At 36.6% G+C, this 27,221-nt stretch overlaps 1 long non-coding RNA gene across 1 annotated transcript; it reads left to right on the forward strand.

Annotated features, from left to right (window-relative positions):
• Positions 1–134: 134 nt before the first annotated feature.
• LOC119727464 lies at positions 135–26,688 on the forward strand. Its single transcript, XR_005270967.1, has 4 exons — positions 135–281; positions 4,694–4,886; positions 20,590–20,724; positions 20,950–26,688. It is a non-coding gene; the product is annotated as an uncharacterized LOC119727464 (long non-coding RNA).
• The last annotated feature ends 533 nt before the right edge of the window (positions 26,689–27,221 follow it).

A 27,221-nucleotide genomic window follows, 5' to 3' on the forward strand; every position in this document is an offset into this window, starting at 1 on the left:
TTTGAATATCAAATGCAAGGGACCTGAAATGATGGATTTTGTTCAACCAAAAAGCCGAAATGTTTGTGTAACCGAGGTTTGCTATATTCCCACGTGTCCGCCGCGCCGCAGCGCTTCATTGATCCGTGATGCATTGCGCGCGAAGCTCAATTGAGACAAAATGGCGGCTTTTTACGAATAGTTTTTGCGAGATGCATTTCATAATTTGAAAACCTGCCGTTTGTTAACAGTAAGGAAACAAGTGATAACCTGGAGGTTTGAGAAAAGATTATAGAGTGTAGGTGAGTACATTTGAGCGAATTTCCCGTCACGAAAAGGTTTAAAAACGATTAATTTAAAATGAAAATAGAGAGAGGCATATCGCATCGTCGACTAGTCGATAGAGGGCGCTGGCCGTCTTGACATTTTGTTTTTTTAAGAACTTGACTACTTACTAACTTAACTTACTATTTAAAGTATTTTATTATATTGAGAACATAAGCACCACAGGGTTCCTTGTAATGACTAATGTTTCTTTGATTTTGGAAAAACATTGGAAAAAGTATTGAAATTTTGTTTACCTACTCCTTGTGTCCAGAATTTGCGTATTTTTGTGCCATCGTGTTGCAGACAAAAGATTCAAAATCATTTATGTTTATTCTCTTTATAATTTGCTGGAATTCCCTTGAATTAACTTTTTTCGAAAAATTAAATAATACTTTATTCGGAGTGGTTCTGTCTGAAAAACTGGTTTTCTCACATGATTTTGTTTTGCGCGAAGCACTTTTTGATCGATTTGGATTGGAACTGATTAAACAAGGAAAAGTGGTGTTGGTAATTTTGACGTCGCAAATTCAAAATTAAAAGAGCTATTAAGCATGGCTCTAAAAACAAAACAAGTCGTCAAGTGTCCTGACATAAGGAATATTGACTTGACTCCTATTTTTTTATCCCTGGAATAAATTCAGAAACTTGCATTCATATTTGGTTTGGATGGAAACGTATTTTAAAAACGAACTCTCAACTCGCACTTTCCACAGAAACCGTCTTACCATGGGCGTCGCCATTTTATTGAAACGTCACGACATGTAAAACTTAATAAAAGTAATATTTTTGTCTTTGTCTTTGATAAGTCGTTTGGTCTTTAGAATTTGAGTTTATGAATAAAAAGGGTAGCCTGTAGACCACGTACGTTAATGAAATATGACACCCGCGGAAACTTAGTCTGAGCATGCGCACATTAATTATTATAATTGTAATCCGAAACCACGCGAGAAGACGCATTACGCACGCGTTTGTGACGTCTCTATGCAAAAACGCGCATGAACTTTGCGCGCGCAAAAACGAGCCCCAGAATTCTGCTTTCTCTCTCATAAACCGGATTTTTTTGGCGATTTTCCCTTGGCTATTATAATACTCCATGAATTATTGTAATTTTCCAATTTTGCGAGAACCGAGCTAATATTTTTTGCAATGAAAGATAGGTTCATCTCGTTCGCGTATTTCACGCTTGCCATGTCATGTTTACGTGTAATTGTATAGGGAACTTACCTGCGTGCAAAAGTATAGGCAGATTGACGAGTGCTTAACCAGTTCCGTGAGAATCTTGTTTATTGCAGCTGGGGGTCTTTTAAATCACAAGATAATCCATTCCAATTGAGAAGTACAAATAGTAATTATTAGATTATAAGCTTTTTATTTTAATTGCTACCATTTTTAATGTAAAATTTGCCATTTTCCCCTTCTTTACATTAAGCCAAACCTTGTCCACCATTGCAATTTTCAGTTTCAAACTCTCTCCTGTTTGAGTATTTTGCCTTTTTGGGCATAGTTCATGAATCTCCTACCCTCAGAATTCGCAAATAATTAAAGGGAATATACAACATTTGCAAACATCGAAAAATAAAACTACCAAGTTTTTGCGAAATACCTTAATAGGATGTTGGTAAATGACAGTCTAAAGCATCCTGTAAAATTATGGCACCTGGTATACTGTCATTTTCAAGAAAAGTGGTATTTTTGTATCAATTTCCAACGCTGATCGGCCGATCAGCGTTGGAAACAACTGGCTTTTTTTCAAATACTAGCCCCAATTGACCATTGCACTTGTTTGCAATCGATTACAAACCTATAAACGGGTACGAGCCAGCTAGACTGGTTCCCTGACCTTACAATTCCCCCAAAGTATGTAAACTGCTCTGTTTCTTCTTATATGGAGTCAGGGAACCAGACTATAGGAAAATTATCGTTTTTCTTGGTTTTTATAGCATTTTCGAAACCAAAACCTCCAAAAAGTTAGTGTAACTATATTTGCTTTATATTTCCAACCCCCCAATTCCATCCATTTCTGAAAATTACAGCAAAAGCAAATGATGTATATTCCCTTTAACAAATCAATTGTTTATTAGTAAATCACTGGAATTTAATATTAAACTCTTACTACAATCTTTAAATTAACTCCAATGCCAGCGTTTGAAGAGGCTAGACCCAAGATGTTTATTAAAATTTACATTTTATTTTAATTTATAAAGGTCTTTATTATGATTACAATAGTTAAAAATATATTTCAATTATATAAAAGGGTTATTTTTGAATTAATTTTTTTAAAGGCTGGTCATAGTTCTTTTCTTCAAAGTGTCCTTCATCATGTCATCTTGTAGATTCAGGCATTGTAGATTCCTTGTAGAAGTCTGCATCATCATCATCAGAAGGAACGACAGTCCCCGGACGACACTCAAAGCATCTCCATACAGCTAAAAAAAACGTACACATATAAGGAAAAATAAGCAATGTTAAAATATTTCAAAACGCAACATAATAAATAATAGATATCAGAAACAATTTGACAGATTTGAGTTTGGCATGGAGAAAAAAACCCTAGCCTATATTTTTTGGGCCTCATGTATGACCAATTACAATTATTTGCTTTGGTCTCTTTCCATTCTTTATAACCTTTAAAAAAATTCATTATTATTCTTTTTTTTTTCCCAGTGAAAAACGACTTGGTCTAAAACATGAATTTATTTGTATATTTTGTCTGTAAAGTTGTGGGTAAAAATCGTAGGCCTAGTGTAGGCCTAGACACGACTTCTACAACAAAAACTTAATTCATTGAGCCCCCCCCCCCCTTTTTTTTTCTGGCCTTTAAATTTATAAAAAAGAAAAAAAAATAGTAGTGTTGCCGTCATGGCCGTTGGAATTACATGAATTGTATGTTAAATTCTACTTCTTAGTCTCCAATTTCCAAAGGCAACTTGCAATTGAATCAGTTTTCGTATTTTACTGATCAGACCCAAATCCCCTTTTACCCGTATAGCTCTCAAAACTCGACTCCAAAGCGACGGTATAACCACCAGTCAAAAGCGATGTGTGTTGTGGGGGCGCGAGCTCCAACTCCCGGCACGCTGTTGCAGACTGCACGGTGCCCGTGATGCCTGGCGACTTCACCGCGTGGTCCGTGCGGTGTCAAATTTCTTCCCACGAGTATCGGTTTGCATGCAAGTCATGACATGTCGTTGTACGTGGTTTAGAATGGCAGATCCGAGGTTTCTTGACTTCCACAAGACATAATAGAGGCACAAAATCCTCTATTTCCTGAAAGATTCAGCATTTCGTACTCATTCAGCCACTTCCCAGTGTACATTTCCTGATGCTCACCGCGAGTCACATGCGTTTTTGAGTCAAAATGTCGCCGAAAATGCGATATTCAAGGACGAATTTTGACGATTAAAAAAAATATTAGCTGCTTTCCCGTATGGAAAACAATGAAGTATACACCCTCGTTCACTACATTTAAGAAGTGAGAAATCCCTAAAAAATCCGGATTTTAAAAAAATACCAAAATTTGATGTGATATCAGAAAAAAGTTCGATTTTCGTGCAAAATCATACTAAAATTCAAACTTTCATAAAACGATTTTGCAAACTGATATTTTCATAATTAAAAAAATATTTATCATGTTGATGAAGCCTCCTTACCAACTGGGGTGCATAGAAACCGCCAGGGGCGATGTCGTCACTGATATAGGGTAGTTTAATTGGTGAGTAACTTCGCGTTTTGATAAATGAATATTCATAATCCGATAATGAGGCACGTGTGTACGCGCGCGTACAGCCGCCATTTTGCGCGTGCGCAAACTAAATTTCGCGGAATGCGATACGTGAGACTAGTACAAATGTACTCACGAAGTTCAAACTTTTATTAGTAACACGGCGGCATAAAAAGAAATGGTGACCACTTTCCTATTTCTTCTTTCACATCTATGGTGATTGAGAAAGCATGAAACATTGCCAAACAAAGTAATGTATATTTGTATATGTACAGGACTCAACTTTTCCTTCATTTATTTATGTTGTTAACCCTCCCTCTCTAAGCAACCCATTCCAAAGTATTTGAAGTTCTGATTACTTCAGAATATAAAGTTCTTGTTCCAAAAGTTTGTTTCTTTTTTAAATCCAGTGATTTGAATCTGTAAGGTGGATTAATCCCCCCTCCCCAGAAATGTCAATACCTAAATACCTGATGTGTGCACATGTACATGTAGTTGAAATAAAGAACTGGCATATTTTGCCTCTAAAACATTTAATGACGTTAAGAGTTTGAGGCCAATGTGGAACCTTTTTATGACTTTCAGTATGAGACTGCTTTCCCATTTTGTTTCTGCCCACAATGACATTCTTTATTCATAACTTATATAATTACTTTTTTGTTTCAGGACTTGAGCAAAATTGGTCTGATGCTGATGTCCCCTTATCATTATTACCAACGGATGAATACAGGAGACCAGACCAGTCTTATCCACCTGTTGTTCACTACTACCAGAAGGTGCACTAGTGGACCAGAGGGAACATCATCACTGATTCATTGGAAGTGTAACTGACAAGTGAAATCAGGACGACAAGAAAGAGGTGAGTTATTACCATGCTAACTTCTTTCTTGGGCAATTCCGTAAATTTTGATGAGCTGCTGTTGGAAAAGTGAATGTGACACATCACTAATAATAATCAATTATTTCATCAATAATATTCTAATGAGTAGAAAACAGACTAAACTAAGGTACAGTCGTTTTCCTAGTTCCGGATAGCAAACATCATTCAGGCTGCTTTCAGCTCAATTACTCCACAAATTCAAGTGACATTGGTTCAATAGTTTACCTTGAGTGATGGAGATACTACATACATTTTGTAATAATTTTCCAAATTTAGGCTCTTTTTATTTTGACTTTACGACGTCAAAAGTACCAATGTCACTTTTCCTAGTTCCGCATCGGTTCAATCAATTCCGAATTGATCAAAAACTGTTTCGTGCAAAAAAAAAAATCACGCGAGAAAATTAAATTTTTTTCAGCCAGAACTTACCGAATCAAGCATATGTCCTGTTAAAGTATTATTTTATTTTCCCAAAATAGTTCATTCAAGAGAATTCCACCAAATTTAACAAAGAGAAAAATGTAAATGATTTTGAAATATTTTTCTGCACAAGTAAAAGTGCGAGTCGGAAATCTGGCCGGAATTCCTCTCCTAACGATTTTATCGAAAAGGTCTTCATGTATCAAGAAGCTTAGGCCTACATTTTCCTTTTTAAAATGCACTTCCTTAGAAAAAAAATATATTGGAGACTAATCCAAAAGAGGTAGGTTTTTGTTTGAAGCTATCCGGAACTAGGAAAAATCAGGAACTAGGAAAATGACTGTACATGTACCACCTTGTCCGTGTACATCATGTGGTTGGATGTACATGTACGTTGGATTTAACAGAATTGCCCTTATCACAAGAATGGTTGCTGTTGCTGCATACTATATACATGTACATGTATCTACATGCATGGAGCTAAAGATGCTGAATGGATATTATACCCTCATATAATGTCACCACTTGAAAAAAAATACCTCAGAGAATAACTGTAACAAAATCTAGCTACAAATGTTTCTGTAAATTGAATTATCTGGAGTCCTGGCTCTGTTTACACATACATGTGTAATGTAGCCCAGGTTGGACTCAGTTGTGTACATGTACACGCAACGGAGACCAGGGTATGAATGTCTGCTTCCATAGCAAAAACATTCTAAAACATTTTTGAGTGGTCGGGCACAACCCGACCACTCTCTGTTATTGTTCTGATAAATCTTTCCTCTTTTTTTCCGGACAATACTTCTCCGCGGCTTTTCTCCTAAACGGTTCATGAAATGAACTTGTAACTTTCAATATATATCGACCCTCATCCCTAGTGGTGCATATTACTCTGAGTCTCTGACGTCATGATGATGTCATCGGGTGTCAAATTACAAGCGATTTCAGCTGAAAAAAATGACCAATTACTTTCACCTATAACTCTTGAACTAAATAATCAATAGTGTTTGTATTCTGTAATCAGATAGACCATGAATTGATAAACATTTTTTGTCGTATACGTGAACTCGCTTGACCTTTACTTCCGGGTCTACCGGAAGGTCAAAGTTAGGTGAATTCAAAATGAAGACTTTAGCCTGAAATCAAAACAAAGCAGATTTTTTTCCAAACGGATTGCAGTATGATCCTGATTCCTGAAACCTAATGTGAACTTGTACCATGCTAGGAAGATGTTAGAAATTTTGTTACGTCATCATGACGTCATCAAGTAATAAATTACAAGCGATTTTAGGGCAAATTCTGACAAAATAGTTTGCGCTATATCTTTTGAACTACAGTAAATAGAGTATCTTGTTTGTTTTTTCGTGAGGTTGTAGACTATTCCGTGAGAAACATTTCTTGTCCCCGGACACAAAACCGCTTGACCTCACTTCCGGTATCCGTTCAAATTTTACCAAATCGCTCCTTGATATTCTTTGATTAACCAAAAAGGTTTCAAATTCATGACTCGCTTGACCTTTACTTCCGGGTCTACCGGAAGGTCAAAGTGAGGTAAATTTAAAATAAAGACTTTAGCCTGATATCAAAACAAAGCAGAATCTCCTCCAAATGGTTTTCGGTATGACCCAGAAACTAATGTGAACTTGTACCATGCTAGGAAGATGTTATAAATTTTGTTACGTCATCATGACGTCATCAAGTAATAAATTACAAGCGATTTTAGGGCAAATTCTGACAAAATAGTTTGCGCTATATCTTTTGAACTAAATAGAGTATCTTGTTTGTTTTTTTCGTGAGGTTGTAGACTATTCCGTGAGAAACATTTCTTGTCCCCGGACACAAAACCGCTTGACCTTCACTTCCGGTTTCCGTTCAAATTTTACCAAATCGCTGCTTGATATTCTTTGATTAACCAAAAAGGTTTCAAATTCATGACGTCATCAGACCAGCAGTTACTTCTGTGAGAATTTGAAAACGACCATATTCTAAAATTTGATTCATGTCGTGTATCTTCGTAGCCCAAGTAAATTGACGATATCCAATGTTCACTTTTTGCTGCCAAATGCTGTGACGTCATCAAACCGGAAGTTAGTTGTTATGAATAAATACACGTATATTTTCTATACTTTCATACGTCATTAAACTTTACAATGAACATTCATCCACTCCGAAGTCCGAACTAAATCAGTATTCACTTCCCGTTTTTGAATAATGACGTCATCAAGCCATCAATAACTTGTGTACATAGAATGTTTACTGAACTTTACCACAAAATAATTGATTGTACCTGACAGGATTTAATTTCGTGATCCTTTGTTCTTACATAAAAATATTCAAAACTTAACACGGCAGTGTTTATTGCAAAAAAAGTGTCGCCCGACCACTCTGCGTTTGTAACAACAAACGCGAACCTAGTCTTTCTTTCTTTCAGTGGTCAGGCACAACCCGACCACTGTCTGGATTCGTTCTCATAAATCTTTCTTTCTTTCTTTTTTCCGGACAATACTTCTCCGCGGGTTTTCTCCTAAACGGTAAATGTTATGAATATAAGATTTGAGGCTTTGCATGGTGGGGTATCGGTATCGTTTCGGTTTGCGGTTACACCATGTGGTAATAACTACTGCTTAGAAGATATTAGTTCTGAGAAGAACTTGTCCTGCTTATTATCAACTTTGCTAAGTAGTTTTTGTTCTGTTTAGAACAGTCCTGCTGTAAGTTCTAAAAGAACTTGTCTTTGGTCTCAACGTTTCGACTAGCCTGCTCTAGTCATCGTCAGGAGACAGTCTACTTAGCAAAGTTGATAATAAGCAGGACAAGTTCTTCTCAGAACTAATATCTTCTAAGCAGTAGTTATTACCACATGGTGTTACCGCAAACCAAAATGTTATGAACTTGTAACTTTCAATATATTGATCCTCATCCCTAGTGGTGCATATTACTCTGACGTCATCATGACGTCATCGGGTATCAAATTACAAGCGATTTTAGCTGAAAAAGTGATCAATTACTTTCACCTCTAACTCTTGAACAAAATAATCAATGATGTTTGTATTTCTGTAATCGGATAGACCATGAATTGATAAACATATTTTGTCGTATACGTGAACTCGTTTGACCTTTACTTCCGGGTCTACCGGAAGGTCAAAGTTAGGTGAATTCAAAATGAAGACCATTCTGAAATCAAAACAAAGCAGATTTTTTTCCAAACGGATTGCGGTATGATCCTGATTCCTGAAACCTAATGTGAACTTGTACCATGCTAGGAAGATGTTAGAAATTTTGTTACGTCATCATGACGTCATCAAGTAATAAATTACAAGCGATTTTAGGGCAAATTCTGACAAAATAGTTTGCGCTATATCTTTTGAACTACAGTAAATAGAGTATCTTGTTTGTTTTTTCGTGAGGTTGTAGACTATTCCGTGAGAAACATTTCTTGTCCCCGGACACAAAACCGCTTGACCTCACTTCCGGTATCCGTTCAAATTTTACCAAATCGCTCCTTGATATTCTTTGATTAACCAAAAAGGTTTCAAATTCATGACTCGCTTGACCTTTACTTCCGGGTCTACCGGAAGGTCAAAGTGAGGTAAATTTAAAATAAAGACTTTAGCCTGATATCAAAACAAAGCAGAATCTCCTCCAAATGGTTTTCGGTATGACCCAGAAACTAATGTGAACTTGTACCATGCTACGAAGATGTTATAAATTTTGTTACGTCATCATGACGTCATTAGGGATCAAATTACAAGCGATTTCAGGGCAAATTTTGACAAAATAGTTTGCGCTATATGTTTTGAACTAAATAGATTATTGTTTTCGTTTTTTCGTGAGGTTGTAGACTATGCCGTGAGAAACATTTCTTGTTCCCAGACTAAAAACCACTTGACCTTCACTTCCGGTATTACCGGAAGTGCAATGAAAACCGAATGTAATTCAAAAGCAGAAGCATTTTACTACACACATATAAATTATGATAGTATTAAGTGAGGAATGCCAGACCAAAAAAAAGTGTGATGACGTCATCTTTCGAAAGGGCGCCCCCTAGCGGCACATAGCACAGTGTTTGCTCTTTTTAATTTGAAAACCATCCTTTTAAATTTTACCAAATCGCTCCTTGATATTCTTTGATTAACCAAAAATAACCTGGCAAGGTTTCGAATTCATGACGTCATCAGACCGGAAGTTACTTCTATGAGAATTTGAAAACGACCATATTCTAAAATTTGATTCATGTCGTATATCTTCGTAGCCTAAGTTACGATATCCATTACAGTGTTCACTTTTTGCTGCCAAATACTGTGACGTCATCAATCAGGAGGTTAGTTGTTATGAAAAAATACACGTATATTTTCCATACTTTCATTCGTCATTAAACTTTACAATGAACATTTATCCACTCCGAACTAAATCAGTATTCACTTCCCGTTTTTGAATAATGACGTCATCAAGCCATCAATAACTTGTGTACATAGAATGTTTACTGAACTTTACCACAAAATAATTGATTGTACCTGACAGGATTTAATTTCGTGATCCTTTGTTCTTACATAAAAATATTCAAAACTTAACACGGCAGTGTTTATTGCAAAAAAAAATGTCTGCCCGACCACTCTGCGTTTGTAACAACAAACGCGAACCTCTAGTCTTTCTTTCTTTCAGTGGTCGGGCACAACCCGACCACTGTCTGGATTCAGTCTCATAAATCTTTCCTTTTTCCGGACAATACTTCTCCACGGGTTTACTCCTAAACGGTAAATGTTATGAACTTGTAACTTTCAATATATTGTTCCTCATCCCTAGTGGTGCATATTACTCTGACGTCATCATGACGTCATCGGGTATCAAATTACAAGCGATTTTAGCTGAATATTCTTTGATTAACCAAAAAGGTTTCAAATTCATGACGTCATCAGACCAGAAGTTACTTCTGTGAGAATTTGAAAACGACCATATTCTAAAAATTGATTCATGTCGTATATCTTCGTAGCCCAAGTAAATTGACGATATCCAATGTTCACTTTTTGCTGCCAAATGCTGTGACGTCATCAAACCGGAAGTTAGTTGTTATGAATAAATACACGTATATTTTCTATACTTTCATACGTCATTAAACTTTACAATGAACATTCATCCACTCCGAAGTCCGAACTAAATCAGTATTCACTTCCCGTTTTTGAATAATGACGTCATCAAGCCATCAATAACTTGTGTACATAGAATGTTTACTGAACTTTACCACAAAATAATTGATTGTAGGGCAATTCCACGGTAACGGAAGGACGTTTTCACTCATTAAACAAAATTTCAAATGTGTGTATCACAGACACTGTTCATAGTTACAGCAAACAAATGTCAAAATTGTATTGCTATAATGCTACTTTCATTTTCCACACTTTTGGGGGGCATGAATGCCTCCCGTTTATGAATTATGAATATTAATGAGGTCGGTAACGGAAGGACGGTAAAACGGACAAGGGTTTTCCAACTTACTCGCGTTTTGCGTAAACTCTGTGAATTTTATGGGGCAATTATATTTTAAAGGTAAGAAATGGAATCCCTGAAGCTTTATCTATACTATACCGCCTTTCATTTGACTTTAAGTGTTTCGGTAATATAATTACAACGTTTTAAGCAGATTATGATTTGGTAACGGAAGGACGGTAACGGAAGGACAAAAGGTTTACTCAATTACAGCATGAACAAAATGTGAATTTACACTAATTATACGAGTGAAACAAATTGCTGAAATGTGTAACTGAATGTGAAATCAACAATATGCAGACCTGGCATAAATAATTATACCCAAGAAACTATTGAGATAAAGATAGAAGCCTGCTAATTAATGATAACAAAAGAAAACAAAAACTACCCAAAACACATAATTCACGAACACAAGACAACTACAGAAATGGACTTCAAACCCATCACCTCAATCCTTAAAAGTTTAAATACACAGTTTTTGAGCACTTGAGTATATTGGTTACATGTTCACCAACAACTTTTAATAATAATACCGGTAGGTTCAGTGGTTTACCAAAAGGGGGGGGGGGGGGGGGGCGACCAGCCTATATGTACATTTAAGGTAAAAACATCTACCGGTAGATCTGATGGCTTCAGTTAGGTGTTGCTTTTAATTGAACTCTAAAATCAATGTTTGAAATCAAATTACAATGATTTAGAGTAGTAACAATTAATTTATAAACATCCAAACTGAAATTGTTAACTTGGGCATAATTTGTCAAAGATTGCACCTCACATGTCTTACACATGTAAATTGAATGAAAGTGCCCCAAAGTACCGGTACTTTCTGCCATCTCACTTTTGACTTAATTTGCTTCTGGAATGGCTTCACAGAATTCGTATCTTTCTCTATTGTCCATGAATGCTGATGGCAGCAACTTTATGATTTGATTTTCTGCAACAACTCCATACATGTACAAGTACTAGTACATCAGCATATAATGTACATGTACAATGTACATGTTGTACATGCCTATTGTACATGTTGTACATGCCTGTGCCTTCCTTTGTAATAAACACCTTGCCCTGCTTATCCCGCTTTTGTGAAGGTGGGTCACATGAATGTCCTTTCAATGCTCATTATACATGCATGTATTTGCAGTGATTTTCATTTTTCAAACATGAGCGCAAATGTCGTAACATTTGATAAAAATACGATTTGTCCTTCCGTTACCGTCCTTCCGTTACCGATTTGGTAACGGAAGGACGTGATTTAATTAATTGTAATTAAAAAACGAGAAGTACAGCAGTGTCAGTTATAATGTCATATTGAAGGCCTACCTAAACTTGCTTTGCACAATAACTTTCCATGCATTCATACTGCAAGTTTTAAAAATAAATTAAAAATATGTATTTTTTCGGTAACGGAAGGACATTTTCGGAGGCTGAAATATTAGAAGTCACTGAAGCGAAGCAAATTACGCAAAATGTTAAAAACAAGTTTTAGTCGGTTTTTCAAGACCAATACTTTCTCATGATAGAAACTGATGGCATTAGTACATATTTTTGTGTGTGTTTTGGTAGAATACTTTCATATCACTATTTATCACATTTTTAGGATTAAAACAGGATTATTACATAATCCTACTTTTTGGTAACGAAATGTATAAAAAATAAAATTCTGACTTCAAATCTTGAAAATATAGACTTTTAGCTTTCATTTGATGCCAAATTTGTTAAAGTCACATGTATTTGAATTTTTTGGTGTCATGTCCACTTTGGTGTGGAATTGCCCTGTACCTGACAGGATTTAATTTCGTGATCCTTTGTTCTTACATAAAAATATTCAAAACTTAACACGGCAGTGTTTATTGAAGAAAAAAAGTCTACCCGACCACTCTGCGTTTGTAACAACAAACGCGAACCTCTAGTTGAGTGGTCGGGCACAACCGGACCACTCTTTGGATTTGTTCCGATTAATCTTTCTTTCTTTCTTTCTTTCTTTGAGTGGTCGGGCACAACCCGACCACTCTCTATTATTGTTCCGATTAATCTTTATTTTTTTTCCGTACGGCACGTTTCCGCGGATTTTCTCCTAAACGGTTTATGGTATAAACTTGTAACTTTCAACATATATCGGCCCTCATCCCTAGTGGTGCATATTACTCTGACGTCATGATGACGTCATCGGGTGTCAAATTACAAGCAATTTTCGTTGAAAAAAATGATGATATTCTTTCACCTATAACTCTTGAACAAAATGATCAATTGTTTTCCAACCTTGTAATCAGATAGACCATTAACAGATGAACATTTTTTGTCGTGTACGTTAACTCGCTTGACCTTTACTTCCGGGTCTACCGGAAGGTCAAAGTTAGGTCAATTCAAAACGAAGACTTTAGCCTGAAATCAAAACAAAGCAACAATTCTTCCAAACGGTTAATGGTATGATCATAAAACCTTGTGTGAACGTGTACTATGTAACGAAGATGTTGTAAATTTTGTTACGTCATCATGACGTCATCAGGTATCAAATTACAAGCAATTTAAGGGCAACTTTTGACAAAACAGTTTGCGTTATATCTTTTAAACTAAATAGAGTATCGTGTTTGTTTTTTCGCGAGGTTGTAGACTATGCCGTGAGAAACATTTCGTGTTCCCGGACACAAAACTGCCAGAGATGAAACTTTTCAGATTTTAATCTGAAATCAGATTTTTAAAACTTTTCCAATGAAATTTCAGATTTTTTGATGATCCAACAAAAATGATTATTTAATGATTATTTAATGAAATTCTTTTCATTATACTTTCCAAAAAAAAGTCCATAAAAAGTCGATGAAACCTGCATGTAAAAATGTTCACAAGTGTAGTAGTTTTAATCTCTTTCACCAGTTGTGAATGGAGTGATTCTATGGTAGAAACACTCCTTGGCAGACTGATCAGATCCTTTTCTGCCTGGAGAAAAGGTTAAATACTGACCTATGACATGGACAAATTAACAGGGTCCCACGTTGATGCGCTACACTGCACTGCGGGTCACTGTGGCATCTCATACCCAAGGTCCAATTTCAGATTTTTTTGGCCAAGGCCAGTTTCATCTCTGAACTGCATGACCTTCACTTCCGGTGTTACCGGAAGTGCAATAAAAACCGAACATAACTCAAAAGCGGAAGCATTTTACTACACACATCAAATAAGGAAAGTGTTTAGTGAGGAATGTCAGACAAATAAAACAGTGTGATTACGTCATCTTTCGAAAGGGCGCCCCTTTGCGGCACATAAAATAGTGTGAGCTTTCTTTAATTTGACAACCATCCGTTCAAATTTTACCAAATCGCCCCTTGATATTCTTTGATTAACCACATATAACTTGGCAAGGTTTCAAATTCATGACGTCATCAGACCAGAAGTTACTTCTATGAGAATTTGAAAACGATCATATTTTAAATGTAATTCTTTCAATTGATCCATGTCGATCTTAGCCCCCAAAAAATATCCATTACAATGCTCACCTTTGCTTCCAAATACTGTGTCGTCATCAAACCGGAAGGTGGGTGTTATGAATACATACGTTATTTTACTTCACAATGAACATCTCTTTCCGTTTTTGAATAATGACGTCATCAACCAAGAAATAACTTGCATACATGTGTACATAAAATGCTTACAGAAATTGATCACACCATTAAAGATGTATTTTTTTACTTGAAAATAAAAATAACTGATTTTACTGGAAAATGATTTTATTTCGAAATCCTTTGTTCTTACATAAAAATATTCATAACTTAAAGGAAACATGCAGTGGAATTCAGCTCATCTTGTTTTCATGCACATTACTATGTGTTGCAACAATACATACAAGATCTTAATACTTGTTTTCATTGGAAGTGACAAGAAAGTGGTAGTTTTTCAATTATTAGCAAATCCTTTCATCAACATATAAGAGGGCGCTATTTTGCTTTTGTCACACAAGGTACTCCTTGCCAAAGGTGCGTTATGAACAGTACAAAAATTAGTCCTTCAAAATTACCCACAAAATTTTTTTGAAGAAATATTTGCCACAACGATTGTCCAAATAAGCTGTTTTACATGATAAACAATATAAAGTGGAATGTACTCCAAGAAAATAAGAAAACTTTGACATATATTTGTATACACAAAGCTATGGAGACACTACGGTTCTGCCTTGAATGACATCGCGCTTTGGCTCATGAATATGGAAATTTTCATTAGCATAAAAGCTTAAATGTTGAAATTTCTCACTTTTACTGCTACAAAGGAGGTGGAAACTTCATAGTTACATGGCAAGAAAGCTGTTTTAAATGTATTGAAGTCATATAAATCCTATTACATGTTCCCGTTAACTGGACAGTGTTTCATAAAATAGTTGTCTACCCGACCACTCTGCGTTTGTAACAACAAACGCGAAACTCTAGTTCTTTCTTTCTTTCTTTTCCGTACAGCACGTTTCTGCGGGTTTTCTCCTAAACGGTTTATGATAGGAACTCGTAACTTTCAATATATATCGACCCTCATCCTAAGTGGTGCATATTACTCTGACGTCATCATGACGTCATCGGGTGTCAAATTACAAGCGGTTTTCGTTAAAAAATGACGATCTTCTTACACCTATAACTCTTGAACAAATTGATCAATTATGTTCCAACCTTGTAATCAGATAGACCATTAATCGATAAACATTTTTTGTCGTGTACGTGAATTCGCTTGACCTTTACTTCCGGTTCTACTGGGAGGTTAAAGTTAAGTGAATTCAAAATGAAGAAATTAGTCTGAAATCAAAACAAAGCACAATTTCTTCAGAACGGAATACGGTATGATCATAAAACCTAGTGTGAACAATAAATATTGTTACGTCATCATGACATCATCAGATATCAAATTACAAGCGATTTGATGGCACGATTTGACAAAATAGTTTGACCTATATCTCTTGAACTAAACAGAGTATCTTTATCATTTTTTCGTGAGGTTGTAGACGGTGCCTTGAGCACCATTTCTTATTCCCGGGCACAAAACTGCTTGACCTTTACTTCCGGTGTTACCGGAAGTGCAATAGAAATTGAATCTTACTCTAAAATGGAAGAATTTTACTACAGACAAATACATTATGGAAGTGTTAAGTGAGGAATGTCAATCGCAAAAACATCATTTTGACGTCATCGCACAAAAGGGCGCCCTCTAGCGGCACATCAAAACAGTTTAATCTTTCAAAATGTTAAAACCCTCAATCCAATTTTAATAAAATCAACCACAAATTAATTTGCAAGGTTTCATAATCATGACGTCATCGACCGGAAGTTACTGTAGGGAGAATTCAACACTGATCATTTTATTTTTAATTTAAATCCATCATATGATCCTAGCTGTCTCATGACTTGCCGAATAAATTGACATCTGTTACACTTAATATTGACCTTTTGCTTCCAAATACTGTGACGTCATCAAACCGGAAGTTATGTGTAATTTTTACATACACTTAAATTCCATATTCCAATCCGTTATTTCTACTTAATAAAGTGTCCTCCCTTCTTTTTTTGACTGATTACGTCTTCAAACCGGAAATGACTTGTACGTGTACCTAAATGTTTACTGAAATTTAACATACCCTAAAAGACATATTCCTTTTGTACAAAATAATTGGTACTGGAAATGTTAAAGTCCTTTTTTCGTGCCAAAAACATATTCATAACTTAACTGGACAATGTCTAATGAAATAGTTGTCTACCCGACCACTCTGCATTTGTAACAACAAACGCGAGCCTCTAGTTCTTTCTGTTTTTTTTTCTTCTGGACAATACTTCTCCGTGGGTTTTCTCTTAAAGGATATATGGTACATGTATGAACTTGTAACTTTCAATATATCGACCCTCATCCGAAGTGGTGCATATTACTCTGACGTCATGATTACGTCATCAGGTGTCAAATTACAAGTGATTTTATCTGAAAAAGTGACCAATTACTTTCACCTGTAACTCTTAAACTAAACAGTCAATGATGTTCGTGTTCTGTAATCAGATAGACCATTAATCGCTAAACATTTTTTGTCTGGTACGTAAACTAACTTGACCTTTACTTCCGGGTCTACCGGAAGGTCAAAGTTAAGTGAATTCAAAATGAAGATGTTAGCCTGACATCAAAACAAAGCAACATTTCTTCCAAACAGTTCACTGTAGGCCTATGGTCACAAATTTAACCTTGTGTGAACTTGTACCATGTCATGAAGATGTTATAAATTTTGTTACGTCATCATGACGTTATGAAGTATCAAATTACGAGCAATTTAAGTGCAAATTTTGACAAAATAGTTTGCGTTATATATTTTGAACTAAAAAGATCATCGGGTTCGTTTTTTCCGTGAGGTTGTAGATTATTCTGTGAGAAACATTTTGTGTTCCCAGACACAAAACCGCTTGGCCTTTACTTCCAGTGTTACCGGAAGCCCAATAAAAACTTAATATAACTCAAAAGCGGAAGCATTTTACTACAGACACATATATTATGAAAGTGTTTAGTGAGGAATGCAACACACGAAAACAGTGTGATGACGTCATCATCCGAAAGGGCGCCAACTAGCAGCACATAAAATATTGTTTCTTTTCTTTACTTTTGAAACCATAGGTTCAAATTTTACCACACGACCCTTGCTATTCTTTGATTATATAAAAAGGGAATGTACATCATTGGCTTTTGCTGTAATTTTCAGAAATGAACTATTTGGGGGGTTGGTATAATAGATCAAATATTGTTGCACTGACATGTTTGACGTTTTGTGTTCGAAAATGCTGGAAAAACCAAGAAAAACAAAAAAATTCAAGTAGTCTGGTTCCCTGACTCCACTGAAGATGAAATGGATCAAAAATACTGGAAAATTGTAAGGTAAGGGAACCAGTCTAGCTGGCCTGCACCCGTTCATGAACATGGAACCAATAGCTAGCAAAACAAATTTAGACTTTAAAAAAATGGTAAATTTGGAAAATAGTTAGGTTTTTCCAACGGTGGTTGGCCGACCAGTGCTGGAAATGTATACAAATATACCATTTTCTTGAAAATGGCTTCACACCAGGCGCCATAATTTTACAGGATGCTTTAGCATACATGTCATTTACCAACATCCTAGTAAGGTATTTCGTAACAGCTTGGTAGTTTTATTTTTCGATGTTTGCAAATGTTGTATTTTCCCTTTAACCACTGATAACTTGGCAAGGTTTCAATTTCATGACAACATCAGACCGGAAGTTTCTTCTATGAGAATTTGAAACGATCATATTTAAATTTAATTCTATCATTTAATCCATGTCATACATGTATATCTTAGCCCAAATAACGATACCATTACAATGTTCACCTTTTGCTTCCAAAAACTGTGACGTCATCGAACCGGAAGTTCGGTGTTATGAATACATACATTTATATTTTCCAAATTTTCATACGTTATTTACCTTCACAATGAACATCCACTCCAAACTAAATCAGTATTCACTTCCCGTTTTTGACTAATGACGTTATCAAGCCAGAAATAACTTGTATCTGTACACTGAATGTTTACTGAAATTTAATTGATTGTCCTGGAAAGGATTTAATTTCCTAATACTTTGTTCTTAGATTAAAATATTCATAACTTAACTGGACAGTGTTTCATAAAATAGTTGTCTACCCGACCACTCTGCATTTGTAACAACAAACGCAAATCTCTAGTTTTCATATTTTTTCCTGATGGAGGAAGCGGAAATTTTGTTTACATATTCCTTGTGTCCAGAATTGTGCATACGCTGGGTTTAGAAAAGGCAAATATGTCCATGGGCGGTGTGTTTACCGAAAATAAACAGCCATTTCATGCTTTCGTTGTAAGCATTTTCCGTACGCTACTTTGAACTCCCCGTGTGAAGATTACACGCACGCGCGCATGCACACCTAGCACGCTGCCGCCACTGCAGCAAACGGCACGCGCGTGTACGTCTTAACGTGGGGAGTTCATACTGAAAATGTTTTTCAACGAAACGGTTTATTTTCAGTAAACACGCCGCCCATGGACATAGTTGCCTTTTCTGAACCCAGCTTAAATGCACAATTCTGGACACAAGGAATACGTTAACGAAATTTCAATTTCCTCCATCAGGTAAAAATATGAAGGAAAAAAGTTTTAGAAGTTTTTTCACTATGGTAGTAGAATTTATACCCCGGACGTCAGTCGTAATGCAATGAAGACGTCGTTGTCCAACCTGGGCTAGCGTACATGTACATGCATGATAATGGTTTTATTTTCTTACATGTGCATGTACATGTACATGTACATGTATGTCTTCTGGTCAGGAGCTGTGCTGCTGAATATGGTAAACTCTCATTAAGTCAAAATTGGATAACTCAAAACTCCATTTATCTCAAAGTAATGCTGCATTCCCGTCAAGAGAACAAGATATTTATGTACATGAATACCCCCGTAACTCAAAATGCCCAGACATGTAACTCCGTTTAACTCGAACTTTTGTTTGGCCAGTCCATAAGAAACCGCAGCCTAAACAGTCGCAAAGTAGCATGAAGAACATCGCAAATCTTTTTCCGTGAGGGAGTAGTGTCCAATGTACTTTGTCTTTTCACGTGGGGATGCAGCGTACATGATGCCATTGCGATCAGACTCCAGCAAACGTACAGCGTATCAGGCTGCAATTTCAGCGTATTGTGCTGATACGCATATAAGTACATGGAAGAACCCTTGGGAGTGCCATTAGGCACACAAGAGGAAAAGAAAAATATCATGGACGGGTTCACAGTCAATTATACAGAGCCTGGTTTCCCCCTGAATTTGAAAGCTTCATATACATGTATATTCACTATTGAAGCTACTTACCAGGATAATGACTAGTCTGGTTCCCAGACCTGACAATAATTCCCGACACTCACTTCTAAATTGTAGGTCAGGCAGCCTCCGTGGCTAAAAATAAACATGACGACATTAATGGCCCTTTTTCAAAGCTCGGCTTCGTTTCTGATTTCCGCTTTTAATGTTCTGATCAAATATTTAAGTAAATCACTTGCTTCGTAATAAACAGTTGACAATACAGTTTGATATTTCTGTAAGATAACATTGACTAATGCTGACCCGGAATCTTCAAAATTAGGCAGCCAAATAGCACTGATAGCAGGCAGAGCTGAACAGAGACCGACTTTTGGAAATCTCGGTAACAGTCGTCAAATTCAAAATAGTACATGACGCTGAAAAAAGTTCGCCCGTACGATCCGAGTATACTTGATGCACAAAATTGTCATTGAATTTCAAGTTTTCTAAATGAAAGCAATGAGTATTAATTGTCAACTCATTTTAAAAAGTTTTTAATAAGCAATTGGCAGATATTTAAACCTATATTATACTCGGAAATGCTCGGGCGCTATCCGATTGTCGACGAAATGAATTCGGCAAACATCGGACATGTTCAGACAACGGAGGAATTCCTCCCGTTTTAGTCACGTAATGTAAATTGTAATACAATGTATTACCGGAGGCTACTGGACCTAAGATTCATCAGGAATAGTCAGAATCTTTTGGTCTGGGAACCAGACAAGATAATGACAAGGAAAACTAAAAAAAAAAAAAGTTCACAGGTGCATGGATCATGACCTCAAAACATCCTGCAATCATTTCAAGACAAACTCTCTCCAAATTTCTCCTGAGAATTACAGGATACAATGTAAGTCACAAGTATGCGTTTTAAATTGGTTGTAAAACAATATATTCCTACATGTAAATGTTAAAAACTCTTGTTTTGAACTTACTTCATTACAGATCAATTATCCTCAAGAAAGTCACCATTCACCAACCCACCTGCAGCTGTTGGATGTATCCATCCAGGCACCAAATCTCCACAACTGTCCATCAACTGTCCGGTATCATGCCAGTCACAGGAACCAAAGACACAGGGTAAGTACATGTTCTTGCTTGCTGGTGAATGGTGATAGTTTTTATGTGATGTAAGAATTTGGTAACTTTGTACAAAACTAGTCTGACAACACATCATTTGAGCAAAAATGGGTAGAAAATGTAACAGACTTCTGTTCTAGGATAGACTGTGGTAGATTTCATTAGATGTACACAAACCAATTGCATATATCCTTCTATTGTTTGTTTGTCCGATTTGACACACAGATTCTGTGACTCAGCAACACTCATGCAAATCAGCAGAGGTTAGCTCCCCACCAGCCCATCCATATACTTTGAGGACGCTCTTATCTCTACATGTATGGTCAAGAGAAATCCTACTTCTTCACACGCTGCCGGACATCACTGCAGCAGGCTGCTCACTGAACAGCAAACTATTCAACAGTTGATCTGATGAGCTACATGGACACAGTCTGCGACGAACAGGAGATATGTCTCGTTTGGATGTCGTGGGGTACCATTGATCAATACCACACACATGTTCCCTTCTACTGTACATCCCTATTGCCTATATGGAATTCAGCAGCTACACCGCAAGACCTGAACTCACTCGAATTGACTTCCTCCAAAACTCAGTTGCCTTTAGACTCTCAATCTCACAGTGCCATGAGTTGCTGCTTCTCATTTTTGGCCGAACAAGTGGAAGGTCTGCAGGAACTGCTTGAAGAGCTGTGTTTTTCTCCAACTGGACAAAGAGTGACTCCAAGGATGCCCAACTCTTGAGCTGCATGCTTTCGCCAGTCACACCAAGGGCTTCAAAGACTGTTGAGAAATGATATGGGAATGATACATGTCATACACCAGAGGTCTTTTTTTACCAGTCTCTGCCAGTCTCTGCCAGACTCAATTGATTGATTGCGATCTGACAGAAACTTTTAAAGACCGCTTTGGAAATGAAAGCCTCTTTTGAAATGGAACTCTCGTGAAATGGAACTCTCTTGAGCTTAAACTATATTGGCATGGAACTTTTTTGAAATGGAACTCTTTTAACACGAAACTCTGTTGAAATGGAATTTTATTGAATCAGAACTCTTTTGAGATGGAACTCTTTTGACACGGAACTCTTCTGCCATTGAACTCTTTTGCAATGGAACTCTTTTGGAATGGAAGTCTTGACACAGAAATCTTTTGAAATGGAACTTTTTGAAACGGAACTCTTTTGAAGTGGAACTCTTTGGAAACAAGACTCTTTTGACACGGAACTCTTCTGCCATTGAACTCTTTTGCAATGGAACTCTTTTGGAATGGAAGTCTTGACACAGAACTCTTTTGAAACGGAACTCTTTTGAAACGGAACTCTTTTGAAACGGAACTCTTTTGAAACGGAAGTTATTATATTTAAGAAGTAGAGGTCTCTCTTTCCTTTAGTTCACTAGAGGTCTTCATAAATCACCTTTGTGGCCTTTATGCAAAATGGGTTGCCTCGGGTAACCACAGTTTGAAAGATGTCAAAAATATTGAAAAGCTGATGCAAAATTTGTCGTTCACAACATTTGATGATGAATTAGCACAAAAGTCATCATGTAAAAAAAAAAATTGGACATGATACTCTAAAATATTGTCTGCAAAGAAAATTGTTGCACAAAAGCCTTCAAACCATAATATTCTTTTGGTGAATCTATGATTGATGGCACTCATAGCTGAGATCAAATCAAACCACAGTTCATGAAGATGGAGGAGAGGCCTCTACAAGTGACACGTAACCAGCCTCTCACAGCAGTCAGTTGTTCAGGCACGGTTCATAAAAGTGATTAGGCACTAGTTTCATTGACCAAATTCAGTTCTATTCATTAGCTTGAAACGGTCACTTACTGCAAAAAAAAAGGACAGTAAAGCGCTGCATTTCAATTTCGTAAAGTTGCATTCTTTTTCTGTGCTTTCTTGAAAGAATCAAACAATTTCTTGGACAAGATTCGCTAAAACTAAGGACTGCTCAAAATGCAGAAAATCTTGTCGTAGACGAATGTTTATGGTACAATGTTTATAACAGAGAGAGCTGGTTACGTTCGATTAATTGATATTTTAATCTGAAACATTTCTTTATGGCATTGCCTGATTGGTAATAGCTGGGTGCAAGATTGGTTTCTCTTTAACAACATTCTTTCAAAACAAACTATGTTTACACACAATTTGAAACTTTTGATATTTACTGTATTGAACCCAAAATCTCTCATTTAGACTAAAATTTGGTTCAAATTCAAATCAAAAAATGTTTTAGATTCTCAATAGTCCAAATTTCCTTGCAGTAAAACTATGAGCTGGAAATACTCTATCAAAAATCCAATGTTGCCAACACATATACAAAATTAACTTTTTTGTTTCTGTATCTTCAAATTTGTCTTCAGAAATGAGTTTTCGAAATCCTTGATGCGTTTTCCAGTACATCATAACTTAGCTACCTACTATCAGCAGCCATGCCAATCTTGTACCCAGCTTTTGTTTATCAAGTATAGTCAGCACTGGTACAATGTAGAAAGACAAAGTTTGGCTGCGAATGAAAAATATTGGCGTTAATCACACATTTTCCAAAAAGTTGCAAACTGCGTATTTTCAATTTCAAAGCACAAACACTCAGAAAATCACAAAAATAACTGTTATTTGAAAGTTTCCTCTTCACGAAGCTGTTTTTGCACCAAGTGCGTATGCTGACTACCTCAAGAAAGCAGTTTTTACTTGTTCATTTGTCAAGCAATACAAAAACAAATGCTAACCACTGTTCATTACTTACTGAGTGCCAATGATCAAAACTTTATCCTCGCTCTAAAAAACGAACAGAAAAAAATGATGCTTCCAGTGCTGGCTGTACATACATGTACATTGCATAGTCTTTTATGATAATTTGTTGAGTAACCAACCAATATACTTGACGTTTAACCAACAGGCAATGTTCTGATACACTTGAGCCCAACGCATGCAAGTCCCCCCGGGGCGTGCACGTGTGGTGTTCCCCGCCCGCAGATGCCGGCTTGTCTGGTGGGTCGTCCCTATCTGCATTGACGAGTGGTTGGTTGTTCAAGGTGTGTGCTAGCTTCCTGAACTTGTGGTCTGGATAATCGTGGATGACTTGGTCGACTTCAACATGGTAAGGATCCTTTTGAACTTTGACAATTAGTTTGCCTTTCTGCAAAGGAGATGTCTTTTTGGCTGTTTCTTTACCGAGTGTTGCTGTGGAAATTATGTACCATCTATCAATCTGGAGATTGCAAATCTAGAGATCAATCGAGCATCTACTCTTGATGTCCCGCTTGCATTTCAATAGTTCCATGGCATCATGTTGATCCAAATGATCTGCTAACAAATGGGTACTGTTGTTGGTAAATCTGATGTTCTTCAATGCGGTTTGATTTTCGGACAGGTGTTTCAGCCGCTATTTATGTGAATAACTTCCATGGTATAACTCTGAAATCTCAATGCCTTTTATTGTGTCATCATGTACAATCAGTTATCTCATAGAGTGTGTTCAAATCTTAGACATGCACGGATAAAAATAAGGAAATATCAAAAGGAAATTGTTATAATTAACTGAATCAAACGTCAAATCTGCTCTAAATTCAGCATCTGATGTATCACTTTAAAAAATGAGTTTGCAAATAATATTTGTGTTTTTGGCAGCATACGAATCTTAACTTGATAAACATAAGCAAGTGATATACAAAATTCCCAAATTTAAAAAAAGGCAGCTTCTCTGCCTGAAATATTCAAAATGCGAAATTTTGGCGTCGTAAAAAAAAAGAGAAAAAAACGAAGAAAAAAATCATCCTCACTTCAAGGCAACTTTAAAAGAGACTTTTAAAAATTCAATGCTCCTTTAAAAACACAAAGGAAACAAATTCTCATTAAATTAAAAAAGCAAAGAATGGGCTATTGCCATCATATTTATCATCAAAACTGCAGTACGAAAGAAAAAAACGGAGAGAAAATTTTAAGAAACTTTGAAAAAAAGGAGAGAAGGCCAAACTCTTCAAATTGTAGGGGATAAGTCCTGGTGTGCAGAGGGGGAGAACCATGCTGCTTCCTGGCCAGATGGAAGATGTGGTGGACAAAAAAAGCCCCCTGCATCCTAACAAATAGAAGCTGTGGTGTCAGACACAGGGAGCCAGTCCTGCCAGATGGATCCATGGTAAGTTTAATTGAAGTTTGTAGAATGAATTCATGCACTGTGTACATCCTCATTGCTTGCTAAACCCAACAGTAACATGTGTATCTCATGGCTAGGAGTAAACGCTATCTGTCTGCATTACAGGAAAACAGTATTGTGCATTATAGTCTTCAGTCTGTGGCAATACCAATTAGCCTCAATCTGGCACTTGAAAAAATAAAGTAAGAGAAACGAAATGTCAGCTTTTTGTCATCTGTAGTCAAAGTTGGACGAAGGCTTTGACATGACAATTCTAGGAACTGATCAGTCTTCATAAACCTTTGATATTGCCGAAGAGATGTCAATACTCTTCTTATGAGTGCCCATTGAGTCCTACAATCATACAGAGATGCAACCAGTGTATTGGTGCGCAAACATCTCAACCAATCTCAGTAAACTTTCTGGACTCGACACTCACTGTAAGCACTCAAAGTGCTGCTAATCAACTCGTGGTCAAATGTTGTGACCTCTGCACTCCAATCCTATGATTGGATAAAACCTTGGGCTTGAGCAATCACTGCAGCCCCCCATACATTCATCACCCACCTGATAGGTGGTTGCATGGGGAAATCCCCTGCCAAGTCTGTTTAAGCGGACCTTTTTGTGATCACGACTTTGTGATCTGAGCTGCTCACTTGTCTGCAGTGATCGAGAGCCATATCAAAGTGTGCTCTTGAGCAATTGGAAATTAACGTGCACTTTCAAAAGAAGCCTTGGAAATCTAGGCTTGCAATAAAAGCAGTTCTATCTTTGTTATTGACACAGATTAAGCTGAAAAGCCTTGAAGCAAAAGCTCTTCTCAGATGCACGACTCCTTTCAGCGCAAAACTGAAATTGTTTTATTCTCATTCCCTGTCAGTATGCATTTTTTTAAGTGAGAAATGAGACGTTAAAACAAAGGTCGTGCCATTGTGTCCACCTGTTAGTATTCGTTATTCAATTGATTTTAACAACTAAGAAGAAGACATTTAACTTTGAATGTCTTTGAGAGTCCTGGAAGATCTTCACCTTAGCTTTGACTTTAAATCAAAACTTTGAAATACTCAGTTGTATCTTGTCTTATTGGCCAGTTTGCACCTTTGCACGCTACCTCAGAAAAGAAAATTCAGTATTGTACACTTCCATTCAGAAGAAAGTTATCATATGCTGTGAGTGTATCGGTACTAGAACATGTACTTGAAAAACTTTCCCTGTAAGTCGTTTGTGTTCAACATCTCATCAGAGAGCAGTAATTGAATACAAGTCTGATATCTGACAATTGTAAATCTTCCTGCAAAGAGGTCAAACATTGAGTAGATTTTACAGATGTACCATAAAGTTTGTCTGCTCCGAGTTAGACCAAATTGGTTCCACTCGCCAAGAAACAAACACTCAAAATTGTGAATCTTTGAAAAGGTTGCTGAAACCAATCTGACATTGAAATTAATTTATCATGTCTCACTAGCAGGGGACTTAAATTTATTCCTCACTATCTCATGACTTTGCCAAACAAAAAGTGCAAAGTGATATCGCATTTTGCATCAAACTGACACACTTGAATCTAATTTTAACTTGACCAAAACTGAAATTCTAGAAATATGGTCTTTGGGGCATAACGGTAGTGTGTCATTTGTCAAATAAGGTGAAGATCTTTCAGGACACATGTTGGTATTGCCACAGACTGAAGACTAGCTATGCTCCATGCTTTAACCCTTTAGTGACCCATACCTCTCTCGGTGTACAACGCTACTTCTCCAAGTGCATTTTCCAGACTGAAGAAGACTAGGCTGGTATTGTGAATTGGGACTTATTTGAATGCTAAACCAACTAAAATCCTGTTGAAAATGCAGTTCTTATTCAAGGCAAATATTGCGAAATGTGGTGGTTTTTTTTTCGAATACTAAAATAGCTAATCAGCAATTAAAAAAAAATCATATTGAAAATGCCGGTGGGTCTTTGTCACAGGCAATTCAGTTCTCTGGTGGCTAAGGTCACTAAAGGGTTAAAAAGAAAAGTCAAAGGTTTTTTGAGTCATTGTTCAGGTCAAGTTTAGATTCCGTTTAGTACTAAGAGGGCTGCACGAGCATACAAATGTAGGGCAGGTTTCTAAGCAAATATGCAATCTCTTCAGTTTCTTCAGGCTCTTTAAAATTGATCCAACTACTCTTAGTATTTGCATCAACAAGCTAAAAGGTAATATTAACAATTCTGTTAAAGGCAAACTTCAGCAAACCTCTTTAATTCAATATTGCAGCAAATAAATTTGTTAAATAAGTAAGTTTGAATGCATTATTTTTTTAAATTGAGCAGAGCATGTAGTATCTGAATATTTTTTCCTGTCATATGTAATGATTCATTGCAT

This window comes from Patiria miniata, unplaced genomic scaffold, assembly GCF_015706575.1.
Source record: "Patiria miniata isolate m_02_andy unplaced genomic scaffold, ASM1570657v1 HiC_scaffold_20, whole genome shotgun sequence".
NCBI lineage: Eukaryota > Metazoa > Echinodermata > Asteroidea > Valvatida > Asterinidae > Patiria > Patiria miniata.